The sequence below is a fragment of the Sus scrofa genome, chromosome 15 (genome assembly GCF_000003025.6).
Source record: "Sus scrofa isolate TJ Tabasco breed Duroc chromosome 15, Sscrofa11.1, whole genome shotgun sequence".
Classification (NCBI taxonomy): domain Eukaryota; kingdom Metazoa; phylum Chordata; class Mammalia; order Artiodactyla; family Suidae; genus Sus; species Sus scrofa.
This window is the reverse complement of record NC_010457.5, coordinates 58,679,982-58,696,822: the sequence shown is the minus strand read 5'-3', so window position 1 is coordinate 58,696,822 and position 16,841 is coordinate 58,679,982.

The window sequence follows — 16,841 nt, the reverse complement described above, 5'->3', positions numbered from 1 at the left end:
AGGGCATGGTGGTGCTGTACAGTGGGGAGGGCTGCCTGACTCTAGGTAGACCCTTTCTGCAGGATGTCTGCGGAGGAAGGGGTGCTGGGGGTAAAGCCTCCATGATCCCAGCTCCTCCCCAGCCCCGCTCCTCTGCCCCATGTGTGCTCCACCCTGAGCTCACGCCTATTTAATGTCAATAGACATAAATGATTTCTTATTGAATGTCATTTGCAAATCACTAGTTTGCTGCTCCAAACAGCACTTAATGTCAATTACTTTTTTCTTTTTTATACCAGCTGAAAATCACTGGTTTGCAGTTCCAGACCTCTCTTAATGGCAATTACTGATCGGAGTGCTGGCGACACTGTCATTTGACTGGCTTTCCAAGCAATAACTTGCTCTTATGGGCTCCATCTGGCTCCATCTTCCTGGGGAGTGCTATCATTGCCTTGTGTTAACCCTTACTCCCTCTCTCTCAGTGTGGCTTGGCCAGGGGAGGGCTCTTTGGAGGTCTAGAGAGCCAGGGTGGTGCTATATCGCTTTAATGCCCCAGGCACATCCCAAGATCCTTGGGAGGGGAAGGAGATATTGGAACCATGAGCACCCCTGCCAAGGCCCCAGGTCTCTGGGACCAGCATTCTCAGCCCGCCCTTCCCCACTGTGGACCCACCAACCACTAACCACACCAGGCTCCTACCGTGTGCTGGTGAGGGCAGAGGAGGGAGGCTGGCAGGCTCAGCCTGGTGTAGCCTGGCTTCTCAGCTCAGTCCTGGTTGGAAGGCCTGATGCAGCAGGACAAAGCCAGATGAGATTCCAAGTGGGCCAAGTCTCCTCCCACTGGGGCTCTCACCTATGTGTGTGTGTGGGGGGGATCTTTTCTCTTTGCCCTAGAGTGGTTTAGAGGATTAGGTGGAGCCTGCACAGACGGTCTAGTGAATTATCTGGCCCAAAGTGCCAGGTGTGGTAGGGATGGGATTACTGCTGTTTTTGTCAGCACACAAAGCTTCCCCTGGGCTGCAGTGACAGTGAGGTCCAGAGGGGAGGACTTGGAGGCACTGACACGACGGTGAAGTGGCCAGTTCACAGGCCAGCAGCTGGGGCGAATCCTCATACTGCCGATGCCCCAGAGCTCATGGCAACTGCCTGGAGGGCAAGTCAGCTTCCCAGAGAGGAGGTGCCTGGAACAGAAGGAGAAGGATGAAAGGGGAGGCAGGAGAGGGGGAGGAGAAATTGGGGCAGACAGGGATAGGAGGAGCTTTGAAGGTTTTCATTATCTGCTGCATTTCTGTGTCCCATCTGAGGTGTGCGTGTCTTCGCGTTGGCAGGCAGATGAATAATGATTAGTTTCAGGGACAAAGATCAAATTTTAATCCTCAGAGAGAGGTGATACTCTGGGGACTTGCCATATTCTGAGATTGGAAGTGCCATAGTCTGAGATTAGCATGGAAATGTATTTGCCATTGTTAGCCCAGGGTGGGTCAAGGAGTGGACCATGAGAAGTTAACAGAGAGACGGCAGGCTCAGGGCTCTTTTAACTGGGCCTCGTGCTCTGGAGTTTCCAGTGATGTTGCCAGCACTGGGAAGTTGCTTACACAGCTGCCCAGGATTGCCATTCAGATGTGCCAGCAAACATCTTTACTAACCAGGCCTGAGGCTGACCGGGAATGACTGGGGAAGGGGGCCAGGAGGCAGGAGGGGGCCGACCATCGAATCTTACTAAGCGACAGCCATTGAGCTGGTGGCCTTGTGGCATGACCTCACTCAGTCCTTCTGGAAGCTGGAAAGGCAGGCCTGATCATTAAGATTTACAGAGCAACCTGCAGCTCAGAAAGGTTAATTCAGTGCCTCTCAAACTTTTGTGTCCGGCCAAGTCCCAAGAAGGTCACGTCACAGTGCAGATTCTGACTAAGTAGTTGTGGCCCAGGGCTGGACTCTGCATCTCTGACTAGTGACAATGCTGCTGTCAGGGGATTACCCAGAGAAGCAAGGAGTTAGATCATCTGCCTGGGCCACACAGATGCTTGCAGGGTAGAACTGTCCTTATCGGCATTGGGAAGGCTGCCAGAGTCAGCTGTGGGGGGCAAGGTGTGCCCGGCTCAGATGTTGGGCTTTAATCCATTGGTAGATTGGACTCTGGGAACATGATGAGGAAGGAGCCTGACAGTGAGCCTTACAGTGAAATTGTGGCTCCTGCTGCACTGGGGGTTGAGGGGGAAACATCAGCACAGGCCAGTGTCGGGTATGTGTGGACTTCCCAGGCAGACAAGGACAGAGGAGGGTACAGTCTTAGCTAAGGCTGGGGGGTAAGAGTGGAAGTGTGAAGTGCTCCAATTCTCAGACTTTCCTTTTCAAATAATTTCTTTTCTTTTCTTTTTTTTGCTTTTTTAGGACCACATCTGTGGTATAAAGATGTTCCCAGGCTAGGGGTCTAATCTGCGCTACAGCTGCCGACCTACACCACAGCCACAGCAATGCTAGATCCAACCCACATCTGTGACCAACACCGCAGCTCACGGCAACGCCCAATCCTTAACCCACTGAGTGAGGCCAGGGATTGAACCCGTATCCTCGTGGATCCTAGTCAGGTTCATTAACCACTGAGCCACAAAGGGAACTCCCCTCCAAATAATTTTAATTACTTTTTTTTTTTTTTTTTTACAGTCTCACATCTGGCATATGGAAGTTCCCAGGCGAGGGGTCGAATTAGAGCTATAGCTGAGGCCTATGCCACAGCCACAGCAACACCAGATCTAAGCTGCATCTGTGATCTATGCTGCATCTTGTAGCAATGCTTGATCCTTAACCCACTGAGCGAGGCCAAGGATTGAACCCATATCCTCACAGAGGTCGGGTTCTTAACCCACTGAGCCACATCAGGGAACTCCTTAATTACATTTTTGAGTTATATTTTATGTCACTAAAAAGTACCCATTTAAAAAACATAGTTCAGTGGGAGTTCCTGTCGTGGCTCAGTGGTAATGAACCTGACTAGTATCCATGAGGATGCAGCTTTGATTCCTGATCTCCCTCAGTGGGTTAAGGATCCGGCATTGCTGTGAGCTGTGTAGGTGGCAGACATGCTTGGATCTGGCATTGCTGTGGCTGTGGTGTAGGCCAGCAGCTACAGCTCTGATTTGACCCCTAGCCTGGGAAACTCCGTATGCTGCAGGTGCAGCCCTAAAAAAAAAAAAAAAGCAAAAAAAAAAAAAAAAGCAAAAAAAAAAAAAGTATAGTTCAATAACTTTGACAGATGTACATACCACATGTTCATAATTACAGTCAATCAATAGTTCATTCCCAGAATCTTGTGTTTTATGCCCCTTGCAGGCAATCAAACCAGGCTCCTGCTTGCTTCACTCAGTAATTTCCTCACTTTTTCTCGCCTGGGGTGATATTGTCATTGGGATATACCACACTTGTTGACCATTTTCCTATTGATGGCTTACTTGGCCTGCTTCCAGTTTTTGCCTGTTAGGAATAAACTTGCTATGACTATTCACATAAAAGTATCTTAGTGGACATATTTTTGGTTCTCTTAGGTAAATCATGAGGCATGCAATTGCGGATTGTGGAAGTGAATGGTACATTTTCCTTTTTGAAATTCTTGGATTTCTAATTTTCCTACAGAGAACTCATTTATTCACACCTTTAGTAACTGTATTAAGCACCTAATATTTGTCAGGTGCCAGTATCTGGGAAAAAGGAGTTGAACAGTTAAAAGAGAGAAAACCCTTGCCCTCCTGGAGTTTATTTAGGGGAAATAGAAAACAAACAAAAAAACACATTAACAATAAAGATACCAGACAGTTGTGTCTTTTACGTAGAAAATTTAAAGAATGTGCTATGAAATTTCAAAAACAAACTTATGGTTGCCAAAGGGGGAGGGTGGGGGTGGGGGTATAAATAAGGAGGTTGGGATTTACATGCACACACCACTGTATATCAAATAGATAATCCGGAATTCCTGTTGTGGCACAATAGGATCAGTGGGGTCTCTGTAGTGCCAGGATGCAGGTTTGATCTCCGGCCCAGCACATTGGGTTAAAGGATCTGATGTTACTGCAGCTGCAGTGTAGGTTGCAATGGCACCTTGGATCTGATCCCTGGCCTGGGCACTCCATATACTGCAGGGTGGCCATAAAATAAAATAAAATAAAATAAAATAAAATAAAATAAAATCATCAAGGACCTACTGTATAGCACAGGGAACTCTGCTGAATAAGTTGTAATAACCTATGTGGGAAAATAATCTGAAAACGAATAAATATGTGTATATGTATAGCTGAATCACTTTGCCATGCACCTGAAACTAACACCACATTGTAAATCAACTATCCTCCAATATGCTGTGACAGTGACTAGTTGTGTGTGCAAGGGATGTCCCCCTGAGAGGGTGACATTTACACTGACACCTAAGGATTGTAAAGGACCCAGCCATACAGAAATCTTGGAAGGTAGAGGGAACATTCCTGGCCAAGGAGGAGCCAGAGCAGAGACCCTGAGGCAGATGCTGGACAAGAGGAGGTCCTGGTCCCTGGAATAGGTGGGCAGAGAAGGGCTGAGAGCTGGACAGGGAAGCTGTCTGCATACTTTTAATCATGCTGTTTATCTACTTGTGTGTTTATTTGCCTACTCTCTGCTTTGCTAATTAGAATGTCAGCCTCTAAGCACAGAGGCTTTGCTTATTGCTTCCCATGGTGTTCCGTCTGCTTAAAACAGAGCCTGGTACATGCCAGGTACTTGTTAAATGTTTGCTGAATAATGAACTAAAGAATGATGAATTCAAGGACCATTTGTTCAGAGTCCCGCTCTGGGCACTGCAATGGGTGTTGGTGCTACAGAATGAAAGGGGACAGTTCTTCCTCTTAGTGCCCCCCCCCCCCTCAGGCACTGGGGAAGGGAGACAGGTGATGATTCCACAATAAGAGACCTGATAGAAGAAATCAAAGGATGATAGAGGAATGCAGATAAGGGTGCCTTGTGGGTACTTAAGGAAGGTGCTCTGCAGGAGTGGTTCTTGATGGTGGCAGAGGAATTAGGTAGGTAGAGAAGATTGGAAATAGAAATTCAAGAAGAAGCAATGGTTAGTGCAATTGCATAGGTGCCTAAAAAAGAGCGCTACATGTTGGTAAATTATAGGATGTTCTTTATGGTTACAGCCATAGAGATGGAAAAGGTGTGATGGCAGCTCTCCAGAACAGCTCAAGGTGGGCCTTGAGGACTGAGAAAAGAACTTTGAAATTTATCCTGAGAATCAAGGAAAGATTTTAGTAAAGGTGACAGACATGATTAAGTCAGTGTTTTAAGAAAGTGAAAGCTTTGTATGGCTTCTTAACAAATATGGCAGAGGAGTTTCCATTGTGGTACAAGCGGAAATGAGTCCGACTAGGAACCATGAGGTTGCAGTTTGATCCCTGGTCTCGCTCCGTGGGTTAAGGATCCGGTGTTGCCATGAGCTGTGGTGTTGGTCACAGACATGGCTTGGATCTGGCATTGCTGTGGCTGTGGTGTAGGCCGGCATCTGTAGCTCTGATTGGACCCCTAGCCTGGGAACCTCCATGTGCCGCTGGTGTGGCCCTAAAAGAGCAAAACAAACAAACAAACAAACAAAAAAACAAGCAAAAATATGGCAGAATAATTAGATACACCAAAGTCTACTTCTTTTTCTATCCCCAAGAAAACAACAGGAGAAGAATTTTTTAAATGCACAAATACCCATCAGAAAGTTTACAGTGAAAAAAGTTGTTGATAATGGAATAGAACAGCCAGAATTCTCATACACAGCTGGTAGGACTATTAATGGATACAAATAATTTGGAAAACTGTATGATGGTATTTGATAAAGCTGAATATATACATAGTCTGTAACACAACAGTTCCATCCCTAGGTATAGACCTAACAGAAATGTATACATATGCTTGCCAAAAAAAAAGGTACAAGAATATTTGTATCAACAACAGCTCTCTAGTTGGAGGCTCCCCAGTGTCCATCCAAAGTGGATATATAAATTGTGGTACGTTGGAAAAACAAACCATAAATACAGCATCTACATCTTATATTATGTTTAGTGTCACAAAAAAAGAAAAAATGCTGGTGAAAGAAGCCAGACACCAAAGAATGCATGCTGTGTAATTCCATTTACATAAAGTTAAAAAACAGGAAAAACTCATCTGTGCTTTTAAAAGTCAGGACAGTGGATACCATTGAGAGGGGTGAGATTGAGACTGAAAGGGAGCATAAAGGGGTCTTCTGGGATCCTGGTCACGTTCTGTTTTGTGATGTGGGTACTGGTGACATGATTATGTTCTGTTTTTCAATGTTGACTGAGATATACTCTGAGATATGCAATTTTTTTTATATTACACTTCAATAAGAAGCACTTTGAAAAGGCACAAATCCATAAGGACAAAAGTATGAAAACTGGGGTAGCTGGAAAGCAGATGGTGAGTGGCGAGCAATGTAATTCAGCTGAGAAAATCTAGTTTTTCACTGGCAAAGTGAAAACCCCAAAGCAACCCCATTTGCATAGTAGAATCTCCAAGAGGGCAAGGAACTTGCAGCCTAAGGCACCTCTGAAAATTTGTAAAGCCGGGAGAAACTGTTGCAAATCTATTTAAGAAGCAGATGGAGCCCAAGATCTCCTACCCAAGCCTCTGCAATGGGGTGACTATTCCCTGGTCTTGGAAGGAAATGGAGGTTTAGTCTTTGGAGAGGATGAAACAGAGGGTCTCTGGGCTGGCAGCAGGTACAGCTGAGATAGTGTGATACGGACAAGAGGGGGGGACATGAAAGAATGTTTATGTGCATTTTTCCCTGGGTCCTACAGCTGGCTGCCCATGTCCAGGAAGAAGAGCATCCTCTGAAGAATCTGACGAGCCCAAGAGAAATAAAAACCTAAGGATTTTTCTTTTTCTTTTTTTTTTTAATTTATTGACATATAGTTGATTTACAATGTTGTGACTTCAACTATACTGCAAAGCAATTCAGTTATATATATTATATTCTTTTTCATGTTCTATTTCATCACGGTTTATCACAAGATATTGAATATAGTTCTCTGTTATGCAGTAGGACCTTATTGTCTATCCATTCTATATATAATAGTTCACATTTGCTAATCCCAAACTCCCAATACTTCCTCCCTCACCCCCGTCCACCTTGGCAACCACAAGTCCATTCTCTATGTCTGTGAGTCTGTTTCTGTTTCATAGATATGTTCATTTATGTTTTAAATTCCACATAAAAGTGATATCATATAGTATTTGTCTTTCTCTTTCTAACTTACTTCGCTTAGTATGATCATCTCTAGGTCCATCCCTGTTGCTGCAAATGGCATTATTTCATTCTTTTTGTAGCCGTGCAGGTGATTCTAATGTGTTGTTAAGGCTGAGAACCACTTCCATAGAAAGTATACAGCACCACCCATGATGTCATTATGCCTGAAGAAAAAGAATGAATCAAATTACATTTCAATAGCAGTGATTCTCAAATGTTTGTGAGCATCAGAATCCCTGGCAGGGCTTGTTGAAAAACAGCTTTCTGGACCCCACCTCCAGAGTTTCTGATTAAGTAGGTCTATGCTAGTGCCTGAAAATTTGTGGTCACAAGTTTCCAGGTGTGCAGATGTTGTTCTATAGGGCGGTATTTGTTAAACACTGATGCCCACTGGGCTTACCTGAGACACTTTAAAAATACTGACATGTGGAAGTTCCCGTTGTGGCTCAGCAGAAATAAATCCAATTAGTATCCATGAGGATGCGGGTTTGATCCCTGGCCTTGCTCAGTGGGTTAAGGATCCAGCGTTGTCATGAGCTGTGGTGTAGGTTGCAGATGCAGCTCAGAGCTGACATTGCTGTGGCTGTGGCGTAGGCCAGCAGCTACAGCTCCCATTCAACCCCTAGCCTGGGAACCTCCATCCACGGTGGGTGCAGCCCTAAAAAAGACAAAAACAAAACAAACAAAAAACTCTCCCACACACAAATACAAAGAAAAATAAAAAGAAGTTCCTGTCATGGGCTCAGTGAAATCCAATCTGACTAGTATCCATGAGGACGCAGGTTTGATCCCTGGCCTTACTCAGTGGGTTAAGGATCCAGTGTTGCCCTGAGCTGTGGTGTAGGTCACAGAAGTGGCTTGGATCTGGTGTTGCTATAGCTGTGGCATAGACCAGCAGCTATAGCTCTGACTGGACCCCTACTGGGAACCTCCATATGCAGTGGGTGCGGCCCTAAAAAAGACAGAAAAAAAAATACTGATGTGTAGTCCAGGCTGAGAATCACCTCCAGGGTACAAGGAATATGAGGGAGAGCAAAATAAGTTAAATGACACTCTGAAGAAGTAATCAGCTGAGTTCAGAATATGAGACATTTTATAAGACAAATGATTTGGTCACTTCAGCTAATCAAGTACATTGAGATAATGGGAGAAGGAATAGAATAAAATAATAAGAGACTTAAAGACAGGGAAATTCAATGCTTGGACCTCACTTGCATTCTAATTTAACCAACTAGATTGAAAGATATTGGAGACAATTGTAAAATTTTGATATGTGCTGGTTATCAAATGATAGTAAGGAATTATTAATTTAATAGGTTTGATAATAGCATGATGGTTATATTTTTAAAAGTACTTATATGTTAGTGATACATGTTAAAATATTTATAGATAATATGATGCCTGGGCTTAACTTTAAAATAGTTCAGGAAAAATGTGGATATGTGTAAGTTTATGTACATTTGAAAATTTCCATAATAAAAAGTTAAAACAAAAATAAGATTAAAAAAGGAGCTACCAAGCTGAAAGAAAGCTCCAGCAGAGTTTCTTCATGATGATACAAGGGCAAGGGTACAAATACAACTAAGTAAATATAGCAACAAAGTAATTAACTTCAGGGAAGGCAAAGTATTGTACAGGAAATGAAGAGTCATCATAGTAGTCCACATGGCTCGGCTGTGAAAGAGTGTTTAACCACTCATGACAATATTAAGATCAAGTATTGATCTAACTAAAACTGTAAGGGAATGAAATTGGACCAAGTCAAAGAATGGGCAGTCTATGTATAAGTGTGGGTATTGGGAGCAATGAATCTTATCTTCAGTTGTGAGCAGCCAGTTGATGATGGCCAGAGTGAAAATTCAAGAAATAGCAACGTGAGCATGGTAATTAGTCATACAGAGCTAAGTGCCAAAAGAATTGTAAAGTAGAACACAATCCATCATAATATAGTAAACTGTGTCCAAAAATTAATCTGTCCTGTAAAGTGGGAGGGGGCACATTTTTGAAATTTAATGAAATAACCTGTTGTTCTGTGCAGCCAGCCAGCTAGGGATTGGGAGGTTAGAAAGCCAATTACCAACCTTATAACCACATTCACATGATTCTAGGGCCTGTACCTTGGGGTTTTGTTTCTGTTTCCTACCGGAGGAGGAAAATAGGGGGAGTGGAGAGACCTGTTGTGGTTGTACTTTTTAAACCTCTGTATGCATAATCTTGATAAAAATTAAAATTAAATTAAAAAAAAAAAACAAACAAAACAGAGGGGAGTTCCTGTCATGGCGCAGTGGTTAACGAATCCGACTAGGAACCATGAGGTTGTGGGTTTGATCCCTGCCCTTGCTCAGTGGGTTAACGATCCGGCTTTGCTGTGAGCTGTGGTGTAGGTCGCAGATGCGGCTTGGATCCCGCATTGCTGTGGCTCTGGCGTAGGCTGGCAGCTACAGCTCCGATTCGACTCCTAGCCTGGGAACCTCCATATGCCGCGGGAGTGGCCCAAGAAATGGCAAAAAGACAAAAAAAAAAAAAAAAAAAAAAAAAAAACAGAGTAAGAGAATAGAGGCAGGGAGATCAAGCATGATACCACTGCTGTCCTCTGGATGAGAAGGCAGGAAGGAACATGCTGGGCAGCCACAGGAGTAGGGATGGTGACAATGGGTTTCTGCACTGAAGGGGTTATCTAGGATGTATAGGATGTTGGCGGCAGTCCCACCCGAGACATCAATCCTTAACTCTTATTTCTCAGTAATGCTGGAAAGTGTGCCAGGTACCAATATGTAGTTCATCTAGGGAATACTTGACCCTTTATTCATGGGAAGTCAGCCTTGAAGCTTGTACTTCAAGAGGTCGTGATTCACCTTCCCTTAGGATATTGAAGCTGAGGCTGGGTGTTGACAGAGGTGTTGCAGCAGAGGCTCTTCTACCTGCCATTGATTCTGAAGTCACCACCAATCTAGGGTTCTGTGTTTCTTCCATAATATCATGGAAAATTCCTGAATATTTGGAAAAGACAGATGGCAGACTGAATTTTGGTTTTCTTTTCAACCCATTATCCACATGTTTGCCATCAGTTTCATATACAATAAGCAGTGATTTTCAAAGACGAGGGTTTTCATCCCTGAGCCCGGCTCTACAAAGAACAGAAGCCAAGCTGTGCTTTGGAGGTTTGTCAATGGTAATTCCTATAATGGAAATGGGCTGGCCTGATCATCTAGCATTTCCTGAGCTCTGGGAGCTGTGCAACACGTTGATCTCTCACCATGGGGTTGCTAATGAGTTTTCAGATTGAATATGCAAGTTTGTTAAGGGAGCTGCCACTCAGGTTTTTCTGAGCATGTTTAGGAGGCAGTGGTTTTCTAGTAAGACCTCATGTGACCCCCATAAGAAGCACAATCCAGGATCAAACCAAATCTCCCTTCAAATGGGGATCATTGAGCAGGGAGCCATCTTCCTGTTCTAGAAGTTAGATCTGACTGCATTAATGATTTGTAGGTCCAGGATTTTTCTAACCAGGCAGCATTACATGGTGGCCAGTACTGCCTTGTATATCTCTTGAAATCAGCTAGACATTTCCATGCCTAAACACCCACTGTGTTTGTCTTAGAAGTTATGTTTTTATTTTTCTTCTACATCACTTCCAAGGCAAAAGTACACTCAGCTCTCAGAGATGCTCAGGACCATTTCAGCAGGTGGGCTGGCATCCTGGCCAGTCTTCCCCTGCCCTCTCCCTCTGCATACCCAGCCTTCTGCAAAGTCTGCAGTAGGGAGGGTCAGGAGGTACATGGAAGTCATCTCCCAAATTGACAAGTGTTTAAGGAGTGTCTACTCCATGCAGGTACTGCTGTGGACTGTGGGACATGAAGAACTGGAAGTGGCAAAGCTTACTTTCTAGTGGTGGTAGAGGCACAAACAAGTAAACAGATGATATATAATGTAAGTATTTATGAGATAGTGACAAGGGTTATGAATAAATAAGGGCATAGACAGGGATCGTGATTTTGGCTGTCTTTGAGGACATGACTTTTGAGCTGAGATTTGAATGAAGTGAGCGAGAAAGTACTATATTGGAAAGAATATTCCAGGTAGAGGGTGAAGCAGTCCACTCTGACTGGAAGAGTTCCATGAGATGGAGAGATAAACAGGGAAGGTCCATCTGGAGTATGAGGAAAGATTTGGAAAACATCTTCCTATATGGAGAATGGATTATAGGGCAAAAGTGGAAGTAGGGAGGTCATATAGGGTGATATCCCATTTGTCAAGGCAAGCTATAAGGTGCAAAGCATAGTGGACTTTTGGATATCTTTTTGAAGGTTGAGAGAACAGGATTAGCTGGTGAATTGAGTGTACAACCCCAGGGAACATGGTCACAAGATTGACTCTAGGATTTTGACTTGAGCTACAGATTGATTGAGGATATCATATACCAAAGATAGTAAAAGGGGAAGCCAGGAACTATATACTAATAATGAAAGAACAGAAAGAGAAATTAGGGAAGCAATCCCGTTTACCATCACATCCAAAAGAATAAATATTCCTAGGAGTAAACCTACCTAAAGAGACAAAACACCTGCACTCTGAAAACTATAAGACACTGATGAAAGAAATCAAAGATACAACCAACAGATGGAAAGATATACCATGCTCTTGGACTGGAAGAGTTAATATTATCAAAATGACTATACTACCCAAGGCAATCTATAGATTCAATGTGATCCCTATCAAATTACCAGGGACATTTTTCACAGAACTTGAACAAAATATTTTAAAGTTTGTTTGGAAGCACAAAAGACCCAGAATAGCCAAAGACATCCTGAAAAAAAATGGAGCTGGAGGAATCAGTCTTCCTGACTTTAGACTATACTACAAAGCAACAGTCATTAAACTATGTGGTACCAGCACAAAGACAGACATATAGATCAGTGGAAGAGGATAGAAAGCCCAGAATTAAGCCCACGCACCTACAGCCAACTCATCTATGACAATGGAGGCAAGAATATACAATGGAGAAAATACAGCTTGTTCAATGAGTGGTGCTGGGAAAACTGGATAGCCACATGGAAAAGAATGAAATTAGAACACTCCCTAACACCATACACAAAAATAAACTCCAAATGGATTAAAGACCTAGATATAAGACCAGACACTATAAAACTCCTAGAGGAAAACATAGGACAAACACTCTCTGACATAAACGACAGTCACATCTTCTCAGATCCACCTATCAGAGTATTGACAATAAAAACAAAAATAAACAAATGGGATCTAATCAAACTTCAAAGTTTCTGCACAGCAAAGGAAACCCTCAACAACACAAAAAGACAACCCACAGAATGGGAGAAAATCTTTGCAAATGAATCGACTGACCAGGGATTAATTTCCAAAATTTATAAACACTTCCTACTGCTCAATACCAAAAAACCAAACAACCCTATCAAAAATGGGCAGAAGATCTAAACAGACAATTCTCCAAAGAAGACATACAGACGGCCAAAAAACATATGAAAGAATGTTCAGCATCACTCATGATTAGAGAAATGCAAATCAAAACCACTATGAGGTACCACTTTACACCAGCCAGAATGGCCATTATCCAAAAGTCTACAAACAATAAGTGCTGGAGAGGGTGTGGAGAAAAAGGAACCCTAGTACACTGTTGGTGGGATTGTAAACTGGTGCAATCACTGTGGAAAATAGTATGGAGATTCCTCAGAAAACTAAAAATAGAACTACCATTTGATCCAGAAATCCCACTCCTGGGCATCTATCCAGAGGAAACCATGACTTGAAAAGACACATGTACTCCAATGTTCATTGCAGCACTCTTTTCAATAGCCAAGACATGGAAACAACCTAAATGTCCATCGGCAGAGGAGTGGATCAAGAAGATGTGGTACATATACACAATGGAATATTAGCCATTAAAAGTAATGAAATACTGGCATTTTTAGCAACATGGATGGACCTAGAAATTATCATGCTAAATGAAGTCAGCCATCAACATCAAATGCTTTCACTGATACGTGAAATCTGAAAAAAGGACAAATTGCACTTCTTTGCAGAACAGATGCTGACTCACAGACTTTGAAAAACTTATGGTTTCCAAAGGAGACAGTTTGGGGGGTGGGGGGATGTGCTGGGGTTGCAGGATGGAAATCCTATAAAATTGGATTGTGATGATCATTGTACAACTATAAATGTAATAAATTCATTGAGTAATAAAAAAATTAAAAAAATAAGATACAAGGATATATTATTAAAAAAAAGCGGGGGTGTGGGGGGGAAGCCAGGGAAGCCGAGTGCTATTGGGGGAAAGGGTTGAGAGGTTGTTAGAATACATAGGGAGAGGTCAAGTGTGCAGTTTGATAAATCAGTCTGTGGTAAAGAGTGATATAATGAGAAGATAAATAGATTATGGAATTATCAGGATATACTTGATATTAAAAGTCATAGGGGAGTTACCTAGTGGCATAGCAGTTAAGGATCCAATGTTGTCACTGCCATGGCTTGGGTCACTACTGTGGAATGGGTTCAATTCCCGGCCTGGAAATTTCCACATGCTGCGGTGCTGCCGGAGAAAAAGAAAAAGTCATAGGAATGGATTCACACACTTAGAGAGACAGTGATGATGGAGAAGAAACAAGGTCCCAGGTTTAAGCCCTGGGGCACTCAGCTCAGGGTGATGAAGAGAAGCCAAGAAAGGAAATGTAGAAGGAGCTGCAGAAGGAAGCTATTTTAGATATTATGCATGCTAAGGAGGAATTAGTGTAACAAATGCCAATGCATGGCATAAATCAAATCTGGAATAAGATTCTAAGAAAGGTGAAAAAGATCAGAAGAATCGCATCAACGAAAAATATGTTATGAATATTTTTAAAAAGGATTTTAAAAATTTTGTTGACAGAGTCCAGCTGTTGATGGCACATGGTGTAATATTAGAAAGGGACAGAAAGAAAGCAAAATGTCTCAATTCATGTGTTACTGCCATGATTTTGCTAAAAGAACAAAAATGTACAAAATGGAAAGTGGATGCAACATGGTTAAGAGGCAGAGGACTCAACCTATGTGGATCAGAGAGGGGCAAATCAGGGCTTAGAATCTGAATATCAGTAGGATCATAAAACCACCATTGGTAATCTGTGATAAAGCTCAGAGCAATGGAGATTTTCTGGAAGATGCTGACAGATTTCTGCTGAAAATCAGCTGATAGCCTTACAGGAGTTGCCTTGTATTTCCTTGCTGCTTTTTTTTTTTTTTTTTTGCTTTTGCTTTTTAGGGCTGCACTCTCAGCATACAGAGGTTCCCAGGCTAGGGGTTTAATCGGAGCTGTAGCTACCAGCCACAGCCACAGCCACAGGATCTGAGCCGCATCTGGGACCTACACTACAGCCCATGGCAACACCAGATCCTTAACCCATTGAGCAAGGACAGAGATTGAACCCGTGTCCTCATGGATGCCAGTCAGATTTGTTAACTGCTGAGCCACGATGGGGTCTCCCTTCCCTTGTTGCTTTAATACTGTCTCTTTATCTTTAATATTTGCAATTTTAATTACTATGTGTTTTAACGTTTTTCTCTTTGGGTTAATTCTGTTTGGACTCTGCTATTCTTTTCACTCTTTTTATTTTGGGGTGTGTGTGTTTGTCTTTTTAGGGCTGCAGCCGTGGCATGTGGTATATGGAAGTTCCCAGGCTAGGGATCAGATTGGAGCTGTAGCCAATGGCCTACTCCATAGCCACAGCCACGCCGGATCCGAGCCGCGTCTGAGACCTACACCCCAGCTCACCACAAGGCCAGATCCTTAACCCGCCGAGCAAGGCCAGGGATGGAACCTGCAACTCATGGTTCCTAGTCGGATTCGTTAACCATTGCGCCACGATGGGAACTCCAAGTTATTGTATTCTTTATCTCTGTTTGGTTCTTCTTTATGCTAACTCTGCGTTAAGAGCTTGTAACTTGTCACTCTGTCCCTTCTTCTCCCGAGTTCTTTGATCATCTTTACAATCATCACTCCTAATTGGGTAGATTGTCTCTCTTTCCAATTCATTTAGTTCTTCTTGGGTTTTACCTTGTTCCTTCATTTGTAACATGTTTCTGCATCACCTCATTGTTGCCTAATTGCTTCTTCTGCCCTGGGTCCTGGAGCATGTGAGATTTTGTGTGCACCCTTTAAAAGCAGAGCCTCTGGCATTCCCGTCATGGCTCAGTGGTTAACGAATCCGACTAGGAACCATGAGATTGTGGGTTTGATCCCTGGCATCGCTCGGTGGGTTAACGATCCATTGTTGCCGTGAGCTGTGGTGTAGGTCACAGAGGCGGCTCGGATCTGGTGTTGTTGCGGCTCTGTCATAGGCTGGAGGCTATAGCTCTGATTCGACCCTTAGCCTGGGACTCTCCATATGCCATGGGTGCATCCCTAGAAAGACAGAAAGACAAAATATAAATAAATAAATTAATAAAAATAAAATAAAAGTGGATCCTCTGGAGCCCCTGCTGTGGTGCAACAGGAGCAGTGGTGTCTCTGAAGTGCCAGGATTTTGGTTCCATCTCCAGCCCAGCTCAGTGGGTTAAAAGATCTGGTGTTGCTGCAGCTGCAGCTCAGATCCGCACTCTGGAATGGGAAATAGATATGCTGTAGGGTGGCCAAAATAAATAAATAAATAAATAAATAAATAAATAAATAAACAAATAAAAAAGAAGAGTGGAGTCTATTTTTCACAACCTGCTGACTCTCCTAAATGTAAGTCCCACTGGCCTTTAAAGCTAGATGTTCTGGGAGCTCATCCTCCCCGTTCAGGACCCCCAGGCTGGAGATCCCAATGTGGGGCTGGGCCCCCTTGCTTCTGGAGAAACCTCTGTAATTGTGATTATTCTCCATTTGTGGATCACCCACCCCAGGGTATGGTTCTTGACTCTACTGCACCTCTGCCCCTCCTACCAATATGGTAGTGGTTCCTTATTTTTACCTTTTGAAGGAGATCTTTTCTGCTCTCTTCTGGTGTCTCTCATCATTTGTTACTCTGTAAATAGTTGTCATTTTGGTGTGTCTGTGTGAGAAAATGAGCTCAGGGTTTCCTACTCTGCCATCTTCCCTCTAATCCTGAAATAAAGTCTTTTAAAATTACGATATATACTTTTTTTTTAGACTAATGCTATTGCACCCTTAATAAACTGCACTATTGTGGAAACATAACTTTTATATGCACCTGGAAACCAAAACATTCATACAAGCTGCTTCACTGTGGTGGCGTGGGTGGAACACACCAGTGCCATGGTATCCTGTGGGTAACACATCGAGTGGTGCTAATTATTACACTGATGGAGCAGGAAGCAGGGTAAGGGACAGGCATGTGACAGAGGGTGCGGTGCCCTTTCATGGAGAGGGTCTCTATGGTCAGAGAGGAGAAAGAAGTGAGGGAGGGAGTCTGGAGGAGATTGTGGGATGAGCATGGAAGGCAGAGGGGAGGCTAGTGGGAGTCCTGGTGGAGACTGTGCAGGCTGTGCTTGGGGATAGTATGGAAGCCGTTACAGCTGAATTTCCTCAAGTGAGGGCAGAGGTGAGAGAAGGAGGTCAAGAGGCCGCTGTGTA